Consider the following 22,676-nt stretch of genomic DNA (forward strand, 5'->3'; position numbering starts at 1 on the left):
CCTTGGAGGTGTAGAGTCCTGGGCTAAAAGTTCATGTCCAAGAGGGATTGGTGGTGAAGAAGGCGAATGCTATGCTAGCATTTATTTCAAGAGGTATAGTGTGTAAGAGTAAAGAGTAGAGAGGTGTTAATGAGACTCTATGGGGCACTGGAGAGACCTCATTTGGAGAACTGTGTACAGTTTTTGGGCCCCCTATCTTCGAAAGGATGTGATGTCGTTGAAGAGGGTGTAGAGGAGATTTACTAGGATTATTCCTGGAATGCAGGGGCTGGCATATGAGGAGCATTTGACAGCTCTTGGGTTGTATTTGTTGGCATATAGGAGAATTGGGGGGTGGGGGGTGGGGGAATCTCATAGAGACACTTTGAATATTGAAAGGTTTTGATAGAGTGAATGTGGATAAGATGTTTACCTTGATGGGTGAATTGAGAACAAGGGGTCATAGTCTTAAAATTAGAAGTTATCCAATTAAAACGAAGGAGGAAGAGCTTCTTTAGTCAGAGGGTCATGAATCTGTGGAACTCACTGCACAAAGCAGTGGAGGTCAGATCACTGGGAGTATTTAAACAGGAAATGGATAAGTATCTCATTAGTAAAGGTATCAAGGGATATGGGATAAAGGCTGGAAATTGGAAAAGGTGTGAGCATAATTCAGCCTAGTGTAGAGTCATAGAACAGACTTGATGGGCCTAATGCCCTGTTTCTGTTCCTTTAACTTGTGGTGGAGGCTGGTATATTATGGGCATTTAAGTGACTCTTAGTCAGACACATAGCAGGAAGCAAAATATGAGGTAGGGAGGTTTGGTTTATTTTTTGTAGGAATACATCGTGGGCCAAAAGGTCTGTACTGTGCTGTTCTATGTTCATTTAGTTGAAGTTAAGGAATTAGCCCTCCCTCAGCCAGAAATACTGAGGACTTAAATAATACCCCCCCCCCCCCCCCACCCACCCACCACCTCAGTTGAGATTAAGAAGGTTATCACAGTCAGGAATAGCTTTCTGAATAGTAAGCTGGATATTTTATCCAGTGAGATGTTAGGGTAGTTAACACTAACTTGAGTGACGAACTTTGCAAGGCGGCATGGTTAGGGCTTAGTGTGATGCTATTAGAACGCTATTCAAATCTAGCACTATCTCTAAGGAGTTTGCATGCTCTGCCAGTGTCAGTGTGGGTTTCCTCCAGGTGCTCTGGTTTCCTCCCACTCTTCAAAAACGTGCAATGTTGTAGATTAATTGGTGTATTTGGGCAGCATGGGCTCATGGGCCAAAAGGGCCCATTACCGTGCTATATGAATACATTAAAATTTGCAAGAGGAGCAAATTTAACCCAGTGATTTCTAGCTTGGCACAAGTTGAAACAACTTCTGAATGTAATTTCAATCCTGACTCTGTTTTCCACAGCTGTTGGTGATACATTTTTTCCTCTTGAATGCAGTTGACCTTCCAGGCATGGCATGAAGACATAGCTTACATTTTTGTTGTAACCTTTTCCCTTTGTTGATGTTGTTGGGAGATATGATTGTGAGTGTGCCTTTAAGGGTTGTGTGTGCGATAGGGTGTGAATTTTGATTGTTGTCCCCAGAGCTGGATTAATTGAGCACAGCCCAACAGCCCCTTTTATACAACCAATGGCATGTGGGTTAACTGGCTAATTTATCAGGTCCATTCCCGGTAATCGTGCGGTGGGAAATATCCCAATTTGGTAGGGCAAGTTAAATTCAACCAGGCTCTGACACTTGGTGGGGGGGGTGGGGGGTGTGGAAGAGTGTTAGGGCCTGGTTGAGTTCACACTAATCACCTTCTGGCAGGTAAATCATGGAGCAGTGGGAAAGGCTCCCGAGTGCAGCAGGCCCAGTAATTTTACTCACTTGGGTTGGCTGTGTGAAAGCGGATAAAGTGGTTCCCCCATCGACCCTTCCATTGTCCAACAGACAAGACATTAAGACTCAATAAGTGCTGAATGTGAAATAATAGATTAAAAATTCAGTTTTCTTCCAGGCCAGACCTGTATATACATATGGTTTTCTTCCATTTATTGTGGGGCCCTGGTACCACAGTAAAAATAATCTGTGGTGCCTCCTTCCCTTGGTGTCCTAAGCTTGGTCAATCCAGGCCTGGTTGCCCCAGCTGCAGGATGAGTGGTGACCGTCTTCAGCAAGGATGGTATGGTTGGTAGCTCTCCTCACCTGTGGATGGAGAACAGGCCCATTCATTCAGGTTTTGGATGTTGCAGCTCAGAAGAGTAACCCAGCATGAGGTTCTCCGGAGAGAGATGATGGAGGGTGCTGGATGCCATGAGCTTGAGGAGAGTTGTCTCAGACAACAGATGAGAGTTGTCTCACATGTGGGGTGGCTGGATGTGGTCCCTTTCAGAAAACTGTATCGTGACGGAGCACAGAGATATGGGCCACATGGGAAAAGTGACGAGTGACCTTGTTGCTGATGGTGAGGGCCAATAGGTGAGGTGCTGGTCAGGAGTTGAGTGGAACAAAGCACGGACATGGGGTCTGGGGACAGTTCTTCAAAGGGACATTTCAACCTTCTGACTTTAGGGATATCAGACTATAATTTGTGGTTTGCATTAGCTTTGTGACTTTAATTTGTATTTGAGGAAAACCCGTTATTCCTGTCCAATAGGCAGCAATGTTTCAGGCTATAACCCCTCAAGCCTCTCTCAGCTCTCTGCCCCCTCCTCTTTCTCTTCTTCCTCTCCCTATCACCACTGCCTGTATCTACCGTCACCCAATGAAGAAAACAGCATGTGCAAACGAAACCACACGATTCGAAGCATCACTGTCATGGGTAATGATTTCAGCTCTGACCGGAGCATGTTAGAAGGTTCAAAAAGTAAATGAGCATTGAGTTTTAGCTTTGTAGGTATATTGATACATATAAGATGGGCTTATAAAAAATGTCTTTGTTGTTATAACTAACTACAGGGAAATTTTATAAAATATAATAAATTTCTGCTGAAACATTGCACAAAAATGTTGGTGTCATCCCCTCTGATGGTATCACCCGGAGCGTATCGCACACCCCCAGTGATGCCAGTGAACCTATCACTTGTCAAACTCTTCAACAACAAACTCAATCAGGGACTCATTTAAGGACTCTTACTTGTGCACTTTATTGATTTTTTTTTTCTCTCTGTATTGCACAGTCAATTTTTTTACATTTTTTTTACGTGTCCGTCGTGTACATTTTTTTGCACTGCCAATTAATGGTAATTCTGCCTCACCCACAGGAAAAAAAATTTTGTAGTTGTATGTGATGTCATGTATGTACTCTGACAATAAACTTGAAATCTGAATCTGAAGCCTTTGCTCCTCCCCTTCTCCTTCTCCCCTACTCTCATTCCACTTGTATTGACCTATCCACCTATCACACGCAAGCCTGTTCTCCTCCCCTTCTCCCCACCCCTCCGTCCCTCCCCACCAACCTTTTAATTCGGGCATTAGCCTGATTTTTGGGCACCTCTGAAGCATTCTGGCCTGAAAAGTCAACTGCCTATTGCTTTCCATGGATGCAGATTGACCTGCTGAGTTCCTTCTGTCCATTGCCCCTACAGAAGGGCAGCTAAAGCTTGATAAACCTCTGACCAATGGAAAACTTGCTATACACTTGTACACCCTCTCCTGAGAGCCAGCAGCAGTAAAGCCTACCATTCCCTATGGGTACGGTTAGGAAAGGATGCAATTAATGTAATTTCCCTTGCATTCAGGGCTTTTGTCTTTCTAAATCCAAAATTATAATAAATCAGGCAATTACATAAATAGGATTTGGAGAAGGATGCGCCAAAATGTTTGTCTTGCCAATTGAATGTAAGTAATAACTTGCTGATTGAATCCAGTTGGGGCATGTTGGAACTGATCTGCTGTTGGAACTTTGCCCAATTTACTTTAGAACTGAAGAAAGACTCAGGCCCGAAACGTCAGTTATTTATCTTTACCTCCAATGGATGCTGAGTTCTTCCTATGTTTTTAAGAAGACTAATAACAATGGAAAATTAGTTGAAGTCAAAGTTTTAGCATTCACTTTCATTTGGAAAAAAGTTTACATGTGAAAAAATGTGTAACTCAAACAAATTAAAAAATATATCTATTTGTAAATATCCCATGGCCTCAAAGTATCGTTTTGATGAGTTTGAGAACTTACTTTCTTAGTACAGTAAAACTCCCAGTATCCAGCACCTATGCAGATTGGTAGCTGCCGAATAAGTGATATTTCCAATTCCTTGTGATTTTCCTAGGGGACATCAATTTTTAACTCCTGTATTTTTTTTACTGATTTATTTTCCATGATTTTATTTTTGCTGGTTGCTTCAATTCTGGATAACGGGGATCTTAGGCATTTGGCAAAGAAGTTGAAAGGCTATGAGGGAAGGGATCAGATGGTGTGCTCTAGCATATAGTTGGTACAGACTTGATGGGCTGAAAGGCCTCCATTCACACCAAAATCTCATGTGATTTCAAGACCGGACTGACCCTGAGAGAAGGGAGCAGTGAAAATCACAGCAGGTGCTACTGAAGGCTGCAGTTCTCTGATGCAAAAAAAGTCTGTGACGACATATTAGCTCCCCTACGTATGCCAGGACCTAGAGAAATATTGTGTTGTGTCTCCACGCTGCTCCCACACAATACCTTGGTCCAATTAAACATATCTATCTATATGAGAACTTATTGTCAAGTACAATGTACTGATGTACTGAAAATCTTACTTCATCCTCACAAGTAAAATACACCTTCGGCAATAATATAAATTAAATTAGATTTCAGATTTATTGTCGGAGTACATGTGTGACATCACATACAACCCTGAGATTCTTTGGTAACCCTGAGATTACCACAATATGCCATGAGATGAAAAAGAGATAATAAATTTAAAAGGGCAGATCAATAAATGTTCTGTTTCAGTTGGTCCTCAAACAAATATTGTGACGTTGACAGGTATAAGAACAATTCTAAGCCCACCATAAGCTAATTTTTTCATCTGAAACTTAAGACCAGAATATACAAGAGGTCCTTCATCCCATTAAATCATGGCTCATATGTTTCTTCTCAAGAGAATCCCACAAACACAAAGGAAGATGACACAGTTAGCGCAATGCTGTTACATCACCAGCAGTCAAGACTTGGGTTCGAATCCGGCGCTGACTGTAAGGAGTTTGTACGTTCTCCTTGTATCTATGAGAATTTTCCCCAGGGCTTTCAGTTTCCTTCTACTGTTCAAAATGTACTGGGGGGAGGGGGGGGGAGGAGGTTTAGATCAATTGGGCGTAAACTGAGTGGCACAGACTTGTGGGTCGAAATAGCCTATAACTGTGCTGTAGGTCTAAAGTTTTAAATTAAAATAAATTTAAAATAAGAGCAGAATCAGGTCATTCATCCCATTGAATCATAGCCAATATATTTCCTCTCAAGCAGGATCCCACTAAAGTCAGTATGGTTAGCACAACGCTGATAATGTGCCAGCGAACGGGACCAGGGTTTGAATACTGCGCTGCCCGTAAGGAGTCTCCCCGTGACTGCATGGGTTTTCCCCAGGGGTTCTGGTTTCCTTCAAAACGTACCTGGGATTGTCTGTCAATTGGGTGTAAATTGGGCGGCACAGACTCGTGGGCTGAAAGGACCTGTTACCATGCTGTATGTCTAAATAAGTAAATAAAGACAATCATTGATTTTAGTGATTTGGGTTAAAGGATAAATATCTGCTTTGGATGTGTAAGATCATTTTCATGCACGTCTTGAAATTAGTGCCATGGGATCATTTATATTCACCCTCCAGAGCATTTTATTGTCCCCGAATTATCCCAAATGGCGGCACTTCCTCAGTGCTCACTGTCAAGATTTTTGTGATCAGCTGTTTGGAGGATGACTGGGATTTGAACCAACAAACTTCACACTCAGGACTATTTGTGCGAGAAATTTACGTTCACACTAGGACCTCTTCTTCGCCCTTTACCTTCACATATTCACTGGGCAAGCCTGTGGGGAAAAAATGTTTTCATTCTTTCCACATCATTTTTCTTCTCTTCTCTGGAGTGAGGTCATTCTGAAAGATATCCCTCTGCCAAGTGGCTGATCTTGATAGCAAACATCAGCATACTATTCAAGCACAGAACGTCCATACTGAACCCAAACCTTATCTCGCCCAACATCCAAACACGCAAACTTTTCAACAAGGTTCACTGGCTTGCAATTGTCTGGAAACCCTGACAATTTGCTCTCTCTAATCGGGACACCAAAGTTACTGCTGCTTTTACAGAACTGGAATGCTATCGAGAAAAATCAAGCAGAAAATGCACAATATTTATGGCTGAATAATATCAGGCGGTCTTTGAGCTTTTGAATGAATGACGCAGGAAATGTCCTTTGAAGAGAATTAAAAGCAGATACCTGGAAAGCTTTCAAGCTATTCTGAAGTTGCTGATCCAATATTGTCAATAACTTGTTTCCCAAGTTTCTGTCATAAGTTAAAATAATGAAGCATCTTATTACCAGATCTAATGAGTTTCCCAAATTCTTAATAATCTGGGAATTTTATTGCGTGTTCAATAAATTTGAGTGATTTCTGATAGAATTTTGTCATAAGTAGGACAACGGGATAATTGGGCCTCTGGGGTCATTGGACGTGAATTAAACAGTGTATCTCGTAATGTTCTGCTCTTATTAATGGGATCCTGGGATTCATTAACATAATCACAGAATATAATAGCAGGGAGGTTGAATCTTACTTATGATAGAAACAACTCAGCATTCAGAGGAGTAAAGATATATGATTGATGTTTCGGGCCTGAGGTCTTCTTCAAGGTATGAGTAAAAAGCAGGCAGGCACTTGTATTAAAAGGCCAGGGAGAAGGAAAGAAAGGGCAGGGGAGGTCGAGACTCCTCTATATTGGAGAAACTGGGCGCAGATTGGGGGATCGCTTCATTGAGCACCTTGGCTCTGACCGCCACAATAGTGTGGATCTCCCAATGGCCACCCATTTCAATTCCCCATCCCATTTCCTTGCCGACATGTCTGTCCATGGTCTCATACACTGCCAAACTGAGACCACCCACAAATTGAAGGAACATCACATTATATTCAGTCTAGGCACCCTCCAACCAGATGGCATTAACATTTACTTCTCTCATTTCTATTAGACATTCCCCCAATCTTGTTCTCTCTGTCTCCTTTCCTTTCGCTCTGTCTCTCTCTCTCTCTCTTACCTTTTCCCCGCCTCCTTTTTTATTTAAAATCAGAGAGTGTGCAAACACAGTCCCCTCACTACCATAAATTTTGCAGTCAAGTATCCCACATTTGGGTACATCGCAGACGTCAGCACACCTGAAATGCAATGGGATAGCCTTGTTCTGGAGATTAGTCATTCTGACCACCAATTCTCCCCTGCCAGGCTTTCACAGAGCCAAAATCAATTCTCAACTTTCCTCTTATCATATTCAATTAATACCTCTATTTGTTGGTCTGCATTCCTCCTCCTGCCCATTCTTCCCCCTTTCTCTCCCCATCCTTTTAATTCAGATGCCTGCCTGCTTTTTAATTGCATCTTGAAGAAAGGCTCAGGCCTGAAACATCGGTAATATATCTTTACCTCCTAAGGACGGTCCAGCACTTCTATGTTTCTAGTACAATCACAGTGTCTGCAATCTTTCATGTTTCACTTAACTTTTATGGTAGCCTGGTTAGTTCACAACTGGAGGCCAATTCTGGTTGTTACAGAATGGAAAGGATGTAAAGATTCCAGAGAGAGTGCAGAGCAAATCTACTGGTATGGTTCCAGTCAAGAGAGATTTGAGCTCCAGAGTTAGACCAGAGATGTTTGCGTTGTTCTTCTTGGAGTGAAGATGGAGATTGGGTGGAGATGGGCAAGGTCAAGACTGGTTTAGAGAGCAGAATATGTTCCCATCAGTGGCAGAGGTGTTCAAGAATCAGAGGACATTTATTTAAAGTGGTGTACAGCAGATTCAAGAGAGATGTGGGAAGATTGTTTTGCCCAGGGATCGGTGATCTCCCTGCCTGTGGAGGAACTTTGGACAAACACTAAAATGATACATGAGATGCAAGTTTAGAGAGAAAGAGCAGAGGAATGGGATTGGCAGGGTTGCTTTACAAGGAACTGAAACAGATGATAGGCTGAATAATTCTGCGATGTAAATAATATTCTGCACAGATGTCACATGGAAGGGTAGGCCTTACTCAGGGCTGAGGCTGACTTTGGGATTAGTGATCTTCCTGGTCATTATTCTTTCACTGTTTGGGTTAGATGCTGTCAATCCCCACACTTTGCTGCCTGGCGCCACACTCCAATGTTTCCCCTCCGCCACTGGATCTTTTTCATGACCAATCTCCCCAGAGATCCCTGAGGAACTTTGGACAGATTTCCCCACCGTGCCCACTGTTTTCTCTGACCCATCCCTTCTCTCTCTCTGATCACTCCCCCACCCTGATGCTCACCCCAATTCACAGCCTATCCATCTTCAATCGCCGCTCAGATTCATCCCCCCCACCCCAGTTAACTTTTCTTCTCCAATCATCCCACTGATGTTTATCTTGATGACGCCACCCTGATCAGTTCTTCTGCTGAAATCCTCTTCTCTTCATCCCCGATGATCCTGCCCCTACCTCAATGGTCCCCAAGCCCCAATACCAAAACCTACAGGTCAATCCTGAACCAACAAAAGCAGGGAGGTTAAACTAGGTCAGCATAGTTAGTATAGCGGTTAGAGCAATCCTGTTACTGCGCCAGCGATAAGGGGCAGAGTTCGAATCCAGCACTGTCTGTAAGGAGTTTGCACGTTTTTCCCTCTATCCCCAGGGATGATTCAATTAAATTTCTTAAATGGGAAAATACGAGGCAAAAAGAAAGGCTGCACAAAGGGATTGAAACTGGAAATGAGACTCAGAATTTACAAGATTAACATTGTAACATGTTACAGCTCCAGGGACTTGGGTTCAAATCCCACTCTGTCTGTAAGGAGTTTGTACATTCTTCCCATGTCTGCGTGGGTTTCCTCTGGGTGCTCCAGTTTCCTCCCACCATTCAAAATGCTCCGAGGTTGTAGGTTAATTGGGTGTAATTAAGCAGCAGGGGCTCATGGGGTGAAAGGTCCCGTGCTGTATGTCCAAATTTAAAAAAAATTCAACACCTTCACGTGCGACCATGCACACCTCTTACTTTGTCCCATGGGAAGCCTCTGGTCTAATGCAGGTGAATGGGACTAGCTTGGCCAAAATAGGTGAGTTGGGCTGAATAACATGATGATGAGCTCTCAAGGATGGAACAGTCTTTTCCTTGTCTTTTGTATGTCTTTTCCAACATGGGATGACTTCCAACTTGAAGAGGCACTTTAAGGACTTTGCTGAATTAGAATTCCAACACAAACTACTGAGGAGAAAAATATCGCAAACAACACCCTGATTGCATCTCGCAGGGCTGCTGCAACAGTATCTACCTGTCTGGCATTCCTGTCCCTTATCTCATCTCTATCAGCAATCTCATGCCTGAAGAAGCGGGTGAGCATGTACTCAGCGTGCACGATGGTGATCTGTATCTTACTCGTGGATGGTTCACGTTCACGACTGCTGACCTAGAGCTCTCCACACTGAATCCAATCTACTGAATCCAATCTCACAGGCAGCTGAGAAGGCATTTAATTTTTAATTTAGACATACAGCACAGTAACGGGCCCACGAGCCCATACCACCCAATTGACCTACAACCCCCAGTACGTTTTGAACGGTGGGAGGAAACTTGAGCCCCTGGAGGAAGTCCACGCAGACACGGGGAGAATTTACAAACCCCTTACAGTCAGTGCCAGATTTGAACCCTGGTCGCTGGTGCTGTAACACCGTTGGGCTAACCGCTACGCTAACTGTGCCTCCCCTAATGCTGTCATGAATCTTTTGAGTACTTGTATGCCATTGTGCCTGTGAGTGTTTAATCTCAGAAAATGATTGAAAGGCTCAGCATCTGTGCAGAGAGGATACTCTTACTGTTTCATGTCTGAATCCCTTTCAGAATATTAAACAACCTTGTCTTGATGTTGGGCTACTCACACACTCTCCCTGTACCTATCTTCAGGCAGAAGATGCAGGGGGTGGGGGGGGGGGGGGTGGGGCCATGCTATCTGAAGTTGGGAAGACTTTGAGCTTCAACAGTAAAACCTCACCAGAGTGGAAGATCAAGTCAAATTTATTGTCATCTGCTTGTACAAGTACAACCCAATCAAACAGCGTTCACTGGTCCTCAGTGCAAAACATGTAGACACTCTACCAAACATAATGCACGTAAAGGCACACAATGCATATTCAGGACAAGTATTTCATCTATATAAAAAATAAATAAACAGGAGGACATGAAAGTAAATAAATAAATAGATGGTCCGTGGAGGTGGGTGAATAGGAGCTGTGCTGAGTTAGGCTGAGTTTTGGATCAGCTGTAGATTGTCAAAGACTGGAGGCACAAGCGACTGCAGATGTGGGAATCGGGATCAAAAACAACCTAGAGTGGAGGATCACAGCGAGCTGAGCAGCATCAGTGGGAGAAAAAAAGAAGGGTCGAGGTGTCGGGCCGGAACCCTTCATCGTGGTTGAGGTCAGAGAATGCCCAGGTGGGTGTTGCAAATAGAGTGAAACACGAGAGTGTGCAGATGCTGTAATTGTAGTAAAAACACTGAAATGCTGGAGGAACCCAGCCGGTCTTTCAGGATCCATAGGAGACACAGATATATTGCTGACATTTCAGGCCTGAGCCTCAAGGTATGAGTGAAAAGCAAGCAGGCATCTTAATTGTAAATGGTCCAGGTCCCATAGGACAAAAGCACAGTCATTCAGAAATGTTTAAAAATATTTTAAGTAAGTTGGTATATACCGGTAGTTCTCAACTTACAATGGGGTTACATTCCAGCAATCCCATCTGACGTCAAAAAAGGGCAGTGTTATCAGTGTGGGGATTGACACGGGGCTGTGGGGAGAGAGCAGGACAGTGTGGTCAGTGTGGGGACCAATATGGGGCTATGGGGTAAGAGAAGGGCAGTGGAATCAGTATGGGGACTGTGTGGAGAGAGTGGATCAGTGGAATCAATGTGGGGACTAATACAGTGCTGTCAAGAAACACTGAAAATTTGAACCATCATAAGTCGGGGACTATATGTATTTGAAACAATGAATTACATGACAATAAATTTTAATTCTGAGTTGGATTTAAATGTTTGATGAAATTCTTGTCTACTTGGTATAAATCATCCTTTCCTATTGTTTTAAGACTGAAACTTTAAAAAATTGAAAAATTACAATCTTCTAAAGAGTTGAACTACTGATTGTTCGCCCCTGTTATTTGCCGCATTCATTACTTTGATCACATGAAAGGCAGGAAATTGATTTAGGAATTTACTGAAATGTCTGCAAACTTTCTGGGGCCATAAACTATACATTGGCAGTCCAAGACCAGCTGTAACCAAGCAGAAAACTACAGGCTTGAGATTTGGTCAGCCCTAATAACTGAGCAGTGCATGGAACACTGACTCTGGTATGCTCTCGAAATGCCCACATTCCCGCGTGCATGAGAATAGGACAGTCTGTGCTGTTTGCTAGGGAAGGTGTTCGTGGAAGTGTTAGTGACTGATTCACACAGTGACTTCGCAGGCTACAGAGATGCCCAGCGGCAATGGAGCAGAGTTCACAATCTCGACATTTTATGTAAACATTTAAACAAGTCTTTAATTACCCTTGTGCCCCATGTGTTGTTTACAGTGAACAAGAAAAAAAATTCCCTTTTCTGTCAAAATGGATATTTATACCAACAGCTGTTTAACCAACTAAAGTTGCATCTCAAGGGATGTTTTTGTTTTATAAGCACTGACATCCTTGCCAACTTGTGAGATGCTTGATGATGCTTCCTATAACTGTTTGCTCCTCTGATAAACTCTCAGCAGCTACTTACTGCACTTCCACAAAGTGTTGTGTCAGGCCAAGCTAATATTTAACTTGTTTAAATTAAATCTCTTACCAGACATGAACTAGGAACTACTTTTGTTAAAAGGGGCCCCAACACTGGCGCCACTGTGGGGGGGCAGACCGTACCAGGAGACACCAAAATGACTGTCTATAAAATTTTTGTGCAGAAATTTATTTTTTTATAAAAATATCCCTGTAGTTATAACAACAAAAACATTTTTTCATCCGCCCAGCTTATATATACCTACAAGGATAAAACTTGATGCGAATTTACATTTTGAACCTTCTAACATGCTCCGGTCAGAGTTGTCATTATTGTCCAATAACAACGACGCTTCAAATCACATGGTTTCATCTGCACGTGTGTAATGCGCGTCGAAAGAACCAAAGACTTGTTGATCCAAACCAAGGCTTTTATTAACTAGAAATCTGGAGAATATCACAAGTAGGTCGACCAGTCCAGAATGACCTGGTCTGGCTAGGAGCAACTCTTTAAGACCTGCCAGTAGGTGTGGCTACGCTCTCAGCCAATCACAGTGATCCTACACTACCATCTGTACATAAACACATCGGTGATAGAATCTGTACTATCACAACATGGTATGTGCTGCTGTTTTCAACGCTGCTGGTGTTTTTATGGTCGCTGCTTTGGTGAAACATTATGGTGTTTTAGATACAACATTGTGGTAATTAGTATTTGTGATTTTCAAGCAAAATTAGCTGCAATCAACATTACTAAGGATTCTGTATGGTTTGGTATGGGAAGAGGTCCATGGCAAGGGTGACACACCGCACCAGGAGACATCAGCCCAATGGGCCTCAAATAGTCGTTCCAAATGAAGCAACGCTTGTGAATCTGCAGGGGCCATCTATTGCATCCGGTCCTCCCTCTGTGGTCTCCTCTACATCAGGAGAGACTAGGCGCAGACTGGGAGATCGCTTCGTTGAGCACCTCGGCTCTGTCCGCCATAAAAGTGTCCATCTTTCAGTGGCCACCCATTTCAATTCCCTGTCCTATACCCTTGCTGACATGTCTGTCTGTGGTCGCATGCACTGCCAGACTGAGACCACCCACAAACTGAAGGAAAAACATCTTGTATTCTACTTTGGCACCCTCCAACTAGATGGCATTATTATCAACATTTCCGGTTTCCACCAGTCCACCCCAAGTCCCATCTTTCCCCAATGTCTCCATTCCTCTAGCGAATACTCTCTCTTCTTTCAGAGCCAAAAACACCTCCTCCCCAATCAGTTTCTCTCCTTTCCTCTCTCCTGTCCTCCCATCCACATCCAATTAACACCTTACAGTTGATCTGTACTCCTCTGCCCGCCATTTTCCCCAGCCTTTCTATTCAGGCACCTGCCTGCTTTTTACTCATACCTTGAAGAAGGGCTCAGGCCATTGTACATCTTTACCTCCTATGTTCACTATAAGACCAACTGAGATCCTCCAGCATTTCTGTGTCTTTACTATAATCACAGTGTTTGCAAACTTTTGTTAAGCAGGGCATTGGTTATTCTTTGTGTAATATGCCATCTCTCAGTTTGCTTCTAGGCTTGTGATGGGAGAGGCTTTTGGATGGTTTTCGTTGCTTATCGCAATGCATGTTGTAATGACATAGTGACAGCACTGCATTGTCCAGGCTGGCAACTGAGCTTGTTGTGTCCTGCTGCAGCGGCTGACTTTCAACCATGGAAAGTCTACTGTCACCCTTCCGACCAATCTTTTGTGGAAGGGCAATGGGCTTTGAGGAGTCAGGAGTGAGCCATCACTTAAGGAGACTTGGTCTCTCACCATCCATCAATCTGATCCAGCGATGCTTCTGGGCATTTGTGATCCCAGGATGTTGACAGAGTCAATCGTGAAAGCCTGCAGATCGAATGCTAGCGAAAACTCAGCAGGTCACACAGCGAATTTTATATAGTAAAGATAGCGCAGTGGTTAGCTTAACGCTGTTACTGTACCAGTGACAAATCCCAAGCTGTCTGTAAGGAGTTTGTATGCTCTCCCTGTGTCTGCAAGGAAAGGAGACAGGGAAGGAGAAGAGAGGAAGAATGGGGAGTGGCCAGGCAGAAACTGGAGAAATCGATGTTAATGCCATCTGGTTGGAAAGTACCCGAGAGAATATTAAATGCTCCTCAAATTTATGGGTGGCCTTGGTTTGGCAATTGCTCCTCCAAATGACTTGGTGATGGTGATTCCACTCAACGTCAAGGGCATTTGGTTGAAGCACCTTGCTGCAAATGGTCACTGCCAGGGCAGTGGTTGACTTGCCAGAGAATCAAAGGCGTGTTGGTTCATGAAAGTTCTAGTGGTGGTGCAATTCATTCTGCTGCTAGTGGTCCACAGAGTCAAGTGGAGATATACTTTTGATCAGTTTTGAACCTATCTCGTTGAACACTGGGGTCAACCCAAGAAAGGGTGTCCACAGTCTTACTAAATGAAGCAGGGTATCTTAGTAGCCCCACTGACCAATAGTCAGGTTGTTCAAATACCCATGAACACAGAAGGCTCCAGATGGTAGCAAACATACTATCTCCATTACAGGTTCCGACCTCCCATCCTTTGAACTCATTTGGATGAGGTGCTGCCCTAAGAAAGAAGCCAACAATCATAAGGGTCTCCCGTCACCCTGGTCACGATCTCTTCTCACTGCTACCATCAAGAAGAAGGTACAACAGTCTGAAGACCAGCACCTCTAGGTTCAAGTTTATTTTCAACAGCAATCAGGCTCTCGAACCTCCACTTGTCGCACCAATCACTGACTGTTCCGACACCACAGTCTGCACCACTACAACATCACTTTTTAAACTGTGAATATTTATTATCTCTTCTTTGTATTTGTTGCTTCTTTTTCATTCAATTGCATATTGGTATATTTTTTTTTACAAATTATCTGTTCAGCACCAGCAAGTGAGAATTTTGGTGCTTATATACATTGTAGTTATGTTCAATAAACCCCCCCCCCCGCTCTCCCCCCCCACCCCCCCCGGTATCCAGCATCGATGGGGATTGGTAGACGCCAAATAAGTGAATTTCCAGGTTGTTTGAGATTGCATGTTGTGTGATTGGTGAACGAACATTGAGGTGCACCAATTTTAAACTTCCGTATTTTTTATCTATTTATTTTCTGCAATTACTTTGCTGGTTGCTTGAACTCTGGGTAACTGCATATAGCAATAAACTTCATTCAATTTAAACACATTTCATCGATTCCATCCACTCAGAGATGCAAGACAGTGAACAGCTGAGTTACAAATGCTGAAGTTAAGCAGAAAAAAAAACTCAGAATGGAGTTGAACACGGAAGTCTGCAGATGCACAGAAATGCTGGAAGAACTCATCCAGACTTGCAGAGTCTATAGGAGGTAATGATATATAACCGACGTTTCGGGCCAGAGCACTGGAAGAACAGAAGACTAGAAGAACTAAGCCCCAGAAAGCACCTGGGGAGATAAGAGACATACAGCACCCTCTGTAATGTTTGAGACAGACATTTTTTCCTTTAATTGCCATGTGCTCCAGTTTTAAATTTGTAATCAAACAATTCATATGTGATTAAAGTGCACATTCCAGATTTTATTTGAGGTTATTTGTATGTAGGTTTTTGTAGAAATTACAGCACATTTTATACATCATCCCGTCATTTCAGGGCACCATAATATTTAGGACATTTGGCTTCATAAGTGTTTCTGAGTACTCAGGAATGTTTAATTGCTTCTTTGGTGCAGGTATAAGAGAGCTAGGCTTGCTTTAAGCCTTTAATCACCTTTGGAGTTTGTAGTTGCAATTTTTCAAAATGAGGACTAGAATTGTACCAATGAAAGTCAAATAAGCCATTATGAGGCTGAAAGACAAGAATAAAACAGTAAGAAACATCAGCCAATCCTTAGGATTACAAAAATCAACTGTTTGGAACATCATTAAGCAGAAAGAGCTTCCGCAGACTTCACGAACAGAAGTAAGAGACTACCCTGCCAGATGCAAACCTCTAGGTAGCCACAGAAGCACTATGGACAGATTAAAATTTGGCAGAATTCTGGTATAAGGTCTTATGGTCAGGTGAAACCAAGATTTACCTGTATCTGAGAGATGACAGGAGCAAAGGTGTGAAGGAACTGCCCAAGATCCAAAGCACACCACCTCATCTGTGAAAAATGCTGCCATTTCTACACGGTTAAAACAAAGGGTACACAAATACCTTTTAATAAAATCATATGTGAATTGTTTAATTTCAAGTTTAAAACTGTGGAGCATAGAGGCAAGTAAAGGGGAAAAAATGTGTCTTTCTCCCAAACATTATGGAGGGTACATCAAAATTTCAGTTTGACACCCTGCACAAGTTGAATAATGCTGGTTACATTTGAAGTTGTACAGAGAGAGTTTAGCAGAGCAGGGATGCAAGTCATAAAAGACACTCAAACAATTCATCTCTTTGAACTCCTGGCATATGTTATCAGCACTTAGAACAAGTATGCCGATCTATCTAAGAGGATAAGAATCCCTGACTCTTAACAATAGCAATGCTTGATTTCCTTACAAAGTGAAATTAATGAGTGGTATTCATCAGCGAGGGAAGTTTACAGTAAAGTACCAGCATTATAGACATGCCCTTCACAGCTTCTAGGAGATAAAGACCCTTGATGTTCTAAATCTGACTTCAGGATGGGTCTGCTTGTTCGTCACAGATGTAAACTTTGTTTGGGAGAGCATTGCTTTCATAAACGATCACCAAGGTAATTTCAATCAAAATACTTAAAGCCCCAGTTGTGTTTTGTCTTCCAAGAACATTAGGGGCAGTGTTTCCTTCATTTGAAACAATGATGAGGTCACACTACAAAGAGGTGGAAAATCTTATGAAAGAGTAATTACCTGAGTCTGAACATGGACAAGATGAAGGAGATGATTGTGGACTTCAGGAAGATAAGGTACGACCATCCTGCATTATACATCAACGACACTCTGGTAGAGAAAGTGGAGAGCACCAAGTTCACTAAACTGGAGACCTATCGTGGACTTTCAACATCTCCTCACTTGTCAGGAAGGCGCATCAGCGATGGAACTTCCTGAGAAAACTGAAGTAGGCAAGGATACCGGCAACCACTATGTCAACCTTCTGTACGAACTCTATTTATAGCGTCCTGGCTGGCTGCATTACATTGTGGTACGGTTGCTACAGAGAAATGGATTAGAGGTCAATCTAAGGACCATGAGGGGCAGAGAGGATCACTGGAGTCTCCCTCCCCACATCCCCCGTCAACATGATCTACCGGGATCATTGTCTGAAGAGGGCATGCAAAATCTTGAGGACCCCTTCCATCCTGCACGCTGCATCTTTCAGCTGCTCCTGTTGGGAAAGAGATACAGGAGGAGCAGAACCAGCACCATCAGGCTGAGGAACAGCTTCTTCCCACGGGCAGTGAGAATGCTGAATAACCAAAGGAACTGCTCACACTTGCCCTCCGAGACTCACATAATCATTAAACAATATTTATTTATCTGTATGTATAGATGAAATACTGCATATGTATTGTTAGTCTGTATTGGCATAGGGAAGCTCTGTGGTTAGTAAGGGATTATTTGAGCTGATATGTGAGTGAAAGAAAAATGTTGAGAACTGCTGCTTTAGGGCATAATAAAGATGGCAATGTCAGAGGAGGATTGGTTTTGAGAGCTTCTCTAATATAAAGCTGCTGCTTTCAATGACCACGGGAACATGGGCATTGTTTGATGCGTAGGTGCTCTGTTTCCTGAGTGGATTGGGAGGGAGGAAACTCTACGAAGGCTAAATCTCCCTTCCTGTCTGCAATCATCGACAAGGGGTCAGTGAGGTAGGTAAAGAGACTGAACATTTGCACAGTGATCCAGAATTAACACAGATGTAAAACATGAGTCTGCAGACACTGTGGCTGAAATAAAAACTCAAAGTTGGAGAAACTCAGGGAGTCCAACAGTGTACTTTATGTAGCGAAGATAAAGATATGTCACCAACGTTTCGGGCTTGAGCCCTTTCTATGAGCAAAATGTGGGCAGGCACCCGAACAAAATGGTGGGAGGTGTGAGGTGGGGGAGAAGTGCAGTTCCACAGGCAGGAGGCAATAGGTGGATAAGGGAGTGAGGGCACACCAGCAAACGGGGGAGGAGGGATTGCTCTGTGAATGGAGAGAGAAGTGGTGGAGAGCTGGAGGAAAGAAAACAAAGTGAAAGGGAATGGAGGGAGAACAGAGAGCAGAGATGTGGGCATCTCACTTCTTTAACTGCAAAACCACTTGGGTTGTCTGAATTTGTGATAAAGCTATAATTAATTCGTTTTATTGTTAAATATAGCCAAATTCTACAGTATGGTGCATGCTGCAGGCTAGTATGTCACTTGACAGGTTCCCTCATTGCTAGTATTGGGGAAAAAAGGTACAGCTACAATAAATTCAGCGGAGAATTGCAGAAAAGTCACACTCTACTTCTGTGATGGAGGATGGAGGCCGGCCAATAGGTCTGGGACATCGGTATTTATTCAGGAGTTCTGAATTTCCTGACACAAAGGGGAACCAAACACCGACACTTCATAGAAACACAAAAGCTGCAGATGGTGGAATCATGAGTAAACAATGAGAAGGAGCAGCAAATCAACAGGTCAGGCAGCGTGGCTAGGCCATTGATCCACGAGTCTCGATAAAGGGTTCAGACCCAAAATGTTTTCACACATGTTGTGGTGCATGGAATGGGCTGCTGGCGGATGCATTAGGGTCCTTTGAGAGACTTTTGGATAGGTACATTGAGGTTATAAAAATAGAGGGCTATGGGAAAGCCTAGTAATTTCTCTGGTAGGGACATGTTAGGCACAACTTTGTGGGCCGAAGGGCCTGTATTGTGCTGTAAGTTTTCTATGTTTATTTCCCCAGCACTTCTGTGTACTGCATCTGCAGATTTACGTCCATGGGTGATGGGGAGTCAATATTTCAGGCTTGACCCATCATTGAAATGAAAGTAATGAGGGGTGCTATCGTATTAACATTTTACTGCCAGTATCCACTAGATTCTCTTTCACCCCTTCTCTCATTGTTATGGAATAATGGAGCAAGGAAAAAAATAGAATTCATTTTGGAGTGGTAGAATTGCAGATCAGGATCATAGCTCAGTGACTCAACTTGTGTCACTTTACTCGGTTACTTTAACCATCTGAAGTAACCAGATCAGCTTCCCTGTTCGTGAACTCGCTTGGATTAATTTTCCAACAGTCAACGGGAAGTAAAATTGTGGAGTGTATTTGGCAAATGATCTGTGCTTATCAGTTTCCTGACAGCTGGGATGGGTTAAAATTAGACACCAAGAATGAGCTGCCAGTTGGAATTTGATTGAACTATTCATACGATATTGTTGGGAGGTGGTTTACACTGGAATGCAACTAAGGGGCTTGAGTGGCTTGTATAGAAAGGCATGGATTCTATTACAAGTTGCCTACTGTTGGCACGTTGAGGTGAATTTGGACAGAAAATATTCTGAAAGTCAAGGGCAGATGTTCAGCATAAAGGGATGCATAGGAATGATCTCTGCCAAATTCTGTCTTGATTATTTATGTACAAATTGAAATAGATCCTGGAAGTGTTGGGAACTGGAAGCTGGTTTAAATAATTCTGACGAGCCATAAATGCCTGGACGTTGGTTACATATTTGGTGATGGTTTACTCCCGACTATTCTGTCCATTCTTAATAGTAGGTCATTCAAGGTTAAAATAATTTGTTTCATAATGAAATCCCCTCAGGGTACAGTTATGTGATCAGCTTCATTGATAAATGCTAGGTGTTGCTTGAGTACTTCATGTGAATGGTTAATAACCCCACCCACATCCTTTTCCTTTTCCACCTTTGTTAATGAACAACTGTTCATTATGCGCTTGGATATCAGGTTTCCTGTTCCAATATACATTAGTGAATATTTAGAACGCAGCAAACAGTTCTACTATTACCAAGCCCATTCAGTATAAATTATCTACAATCCTGGAATCAAATTAAGTTTGCCTTGATCATGCACCTCTGTACCACACAGTGATGCAACCAGCCAGATGGAGCACAAGAGTGGCAGAGAGGATCATTGGGTCTTTCCCTCTCCACTCCAAAATTGGTGATCTACCGGGAAGAGGGTGCACAAAAACATTTTCCTATACCCATCACACAGCATCTTTCAGCTACTACCATCAGGGAAGAGATTCAGGAGTATCAGAGCCAGCACCACAGGCAGTGAGAATGTTAAAAGACCGATGGAACTGCTCAGACTAACCCTCCGAGATTTCAAAACAATGTAATTTGCTGTTTGTCAGGGTGTGTGTCTGCGTGGTTTGCACCGAGGACTGGAGAACAGTGTTTTGTCAGGTCATACTTGTACAATAAGATGACAATAAACTTGAACTTGATCCAGGACAAGCGACCCAATGGATTTACTCCCTATTCACCATCCCAAACATTCCTTCCCTCCACCATGAATGGACAGTAGCTTCAGTGTTGTGGACCACTTCTAGAATGCAGTGCACTTATGCAGGCAGTTCCTGAACCCACCACCTGCAGGTTCCCCCACTTGTCATACACCATCCTGGTGTGGAGATAGAGCATTTATGGTGATTGGTAGATGCCAGATAAATGAATTTTCTGGTTACTTGAGACTTACAATGCTTAACTAATACACCTGTATTAAGAATAAACAGTTTAAAAAACAAAAATACTAGACTGTAATTACACTGAACAAACTTCACTTACATGAATGTATAAATCTTAAAGCATTTTACTTTATTTTCAGTCATATTCTTTGAAAACATTTAACCATTGCCACATCTGCAGGTTCCTCCCCCTCCATGGAGTCGCCAAAAATACAACATTATCGATAATTAACCCCCCCCCCCCGAGTTTACAGATAAAGCCTCTGAATGGGGTGACACTTGAATAGAGTCACCCCAACAGCGAGTGGCATCCTGGCCATTGCTATTTCACACAACTTTATTCAAACAACAAAGCATGACCAAGGCGCTCTACTGGCTGAATATTTGCTCCCATCTTCACCAAAAGGTTTGTGTTACTTCAGAGAACATTTACAATTTTAAACTTGCACACATTTTTACCTATTATTTTATTCTTATTTAATTCTGGATACCACGGGTTTTTCTGTATATAATTTTCCAGGTTGAAATCCTGGTTTCTCCCTCCTCAGTAGCACTATGGGAGGACATGCACCAGATAGACTGCTGTGGTTCAAGGCAGCAGATCACCATAGTCTTCTCAAGGTAGTGAGGGCAATTAGCCCCAGCCTTGACAGACTCCTGCTGTAAGGGTTAAAACCTTGTGTTTGTGATCGTCTTATGACCACCCCTTTAAGGATGGTTACTGTGACATCATATCCATGCAGACCAGTTCTCTTCTCATTCTTGGAATAACATGGAAGGTAAGATCAAAATACTTTTCTTTAAATTTGTCATCTTATATGGGTTTTGGAGGGGGGTGGGTAGAGGGGAGGGAGGGAAAGGGAAAAAAAAGGGAGAAAAGACCACTGTGTAAATTTAATGAGAAACGTTTGTACATATTTTGGTTGATATGGTTCATAGTGTGAAAAATAAAAAATTATTTAAAAAATTTTATCTTATTATCATCTCTTATATTAATCATCTAATTTCATTTTAATCACCTTAATTTTGGTTTAACTGTTTAAAGAAGATCATCTTATTATACAGAATACTTTATTTACTCATGAAAAACTTGATGTGAAGTTATGCAAAATGGTTATATCAACTAATTAAAGGTTACATAAAGCTGTGACCATGAAGTTTGGTTTATTGGAGTGATAAGATTGTAATTCAGAATATCGAAGCTTGTGTTTCTGAGAAGATGACATGTTTTGAAAATGGGAAATACAAGATTGAAAAGTGTCATTACACCTGCATCAACCTCACATTAGTGCATTACCTTTGCTCTGTTCTGTCCGCCGCAATAGTGGGATTATTCCAGTGGCCGCCCATTTCAATTCCCGCCCCATTCCCGCCCCATTCCCTTGCCGATATTTCTGTCCATGGTCTCATGCACTGCTAGACTGAGACTACCTGCAAATTGGAGGAACAACACCTCATATTCCCTCCCTCTAACTGGATGGCATTAAAATATACTTTCATGGTTTCCTTTAGCTCCCCCTCTACCCTTCCTTATACTTCCTTTTCCCTGTTTAATTTACCCTAGCTCTACATTCACAGAGCCAACCCCCCATCTCCCAATCAATTCTCACCTTTTCTCTCTCCAGTCTTCCTCTCCATATCCAATCACCTTTTGTCTGTTGGTCTGTACTCCTCCCCCTGCCATTTCTATTACTGCAATTTAAGAGCTGGCCTGCATTTTACTCATACCTTGAAGAAAGGCACAGGCCTGAAATGTCAGTAATATATCTTTACCTCCTACAGATGCTGCGAGATCAGCTGAGTTCTTCCAGCATTTCCGTGTTTCTACTACATACACAGCGTCTGCAGACTTTCATCCTGGTTTTAGCTTGTAACTCTAACCTGTACGGTGATTTTACTGCTACTCTCTGTAGGATAACTTGCTACACTGCTTGCAAAACAAACTTTCACACTACCCTTTGGTACATGCATCAATAAACTTCCCTCCTTTCAATAGTTCAGCACCTTAAGACGTATTATTATAAATGCACGATGTTGTTAAGATCCGTTTATGAAATAAAACAGCTATCA

At 42.6% G+C, this 22,676-nt stretch overlaps 1 non-coding gene across 1 annotated transcript; it reads right to left on the minus strand.

Moving 5' to 3' along the window:
- Window positions 1–7,240: 7,240 nt before the first annotated feature.
- LOC138759644 (U1 spliceosomal RNA) lies at window positions 7,241–7,401 on the minus strand. Its single transcript, XR_011355001.1, has one exon. It is a non-coding gene; the product is annotated as a U1 spliceosomal RNA (small nuclear RNA).
- Between the last annotated feature and the right edge of the window lie 15,275 nt (window positions 7,402–22,676).

Source organism: Narcine bancroftii, chromosome 3, assembly GCF_036971445.1.
Source record: "Narcine bancroftii isolate sNarBan1 chromosome 3, sNarBan1.hap1, whole genome shotgun sequence".
Lineage (NCBI taxonomy): Eukaryota > Metazoa > Chordata > Chondrichthyes > Torpediniformes > Narcinidae > Narcine > Narcine bancroftii.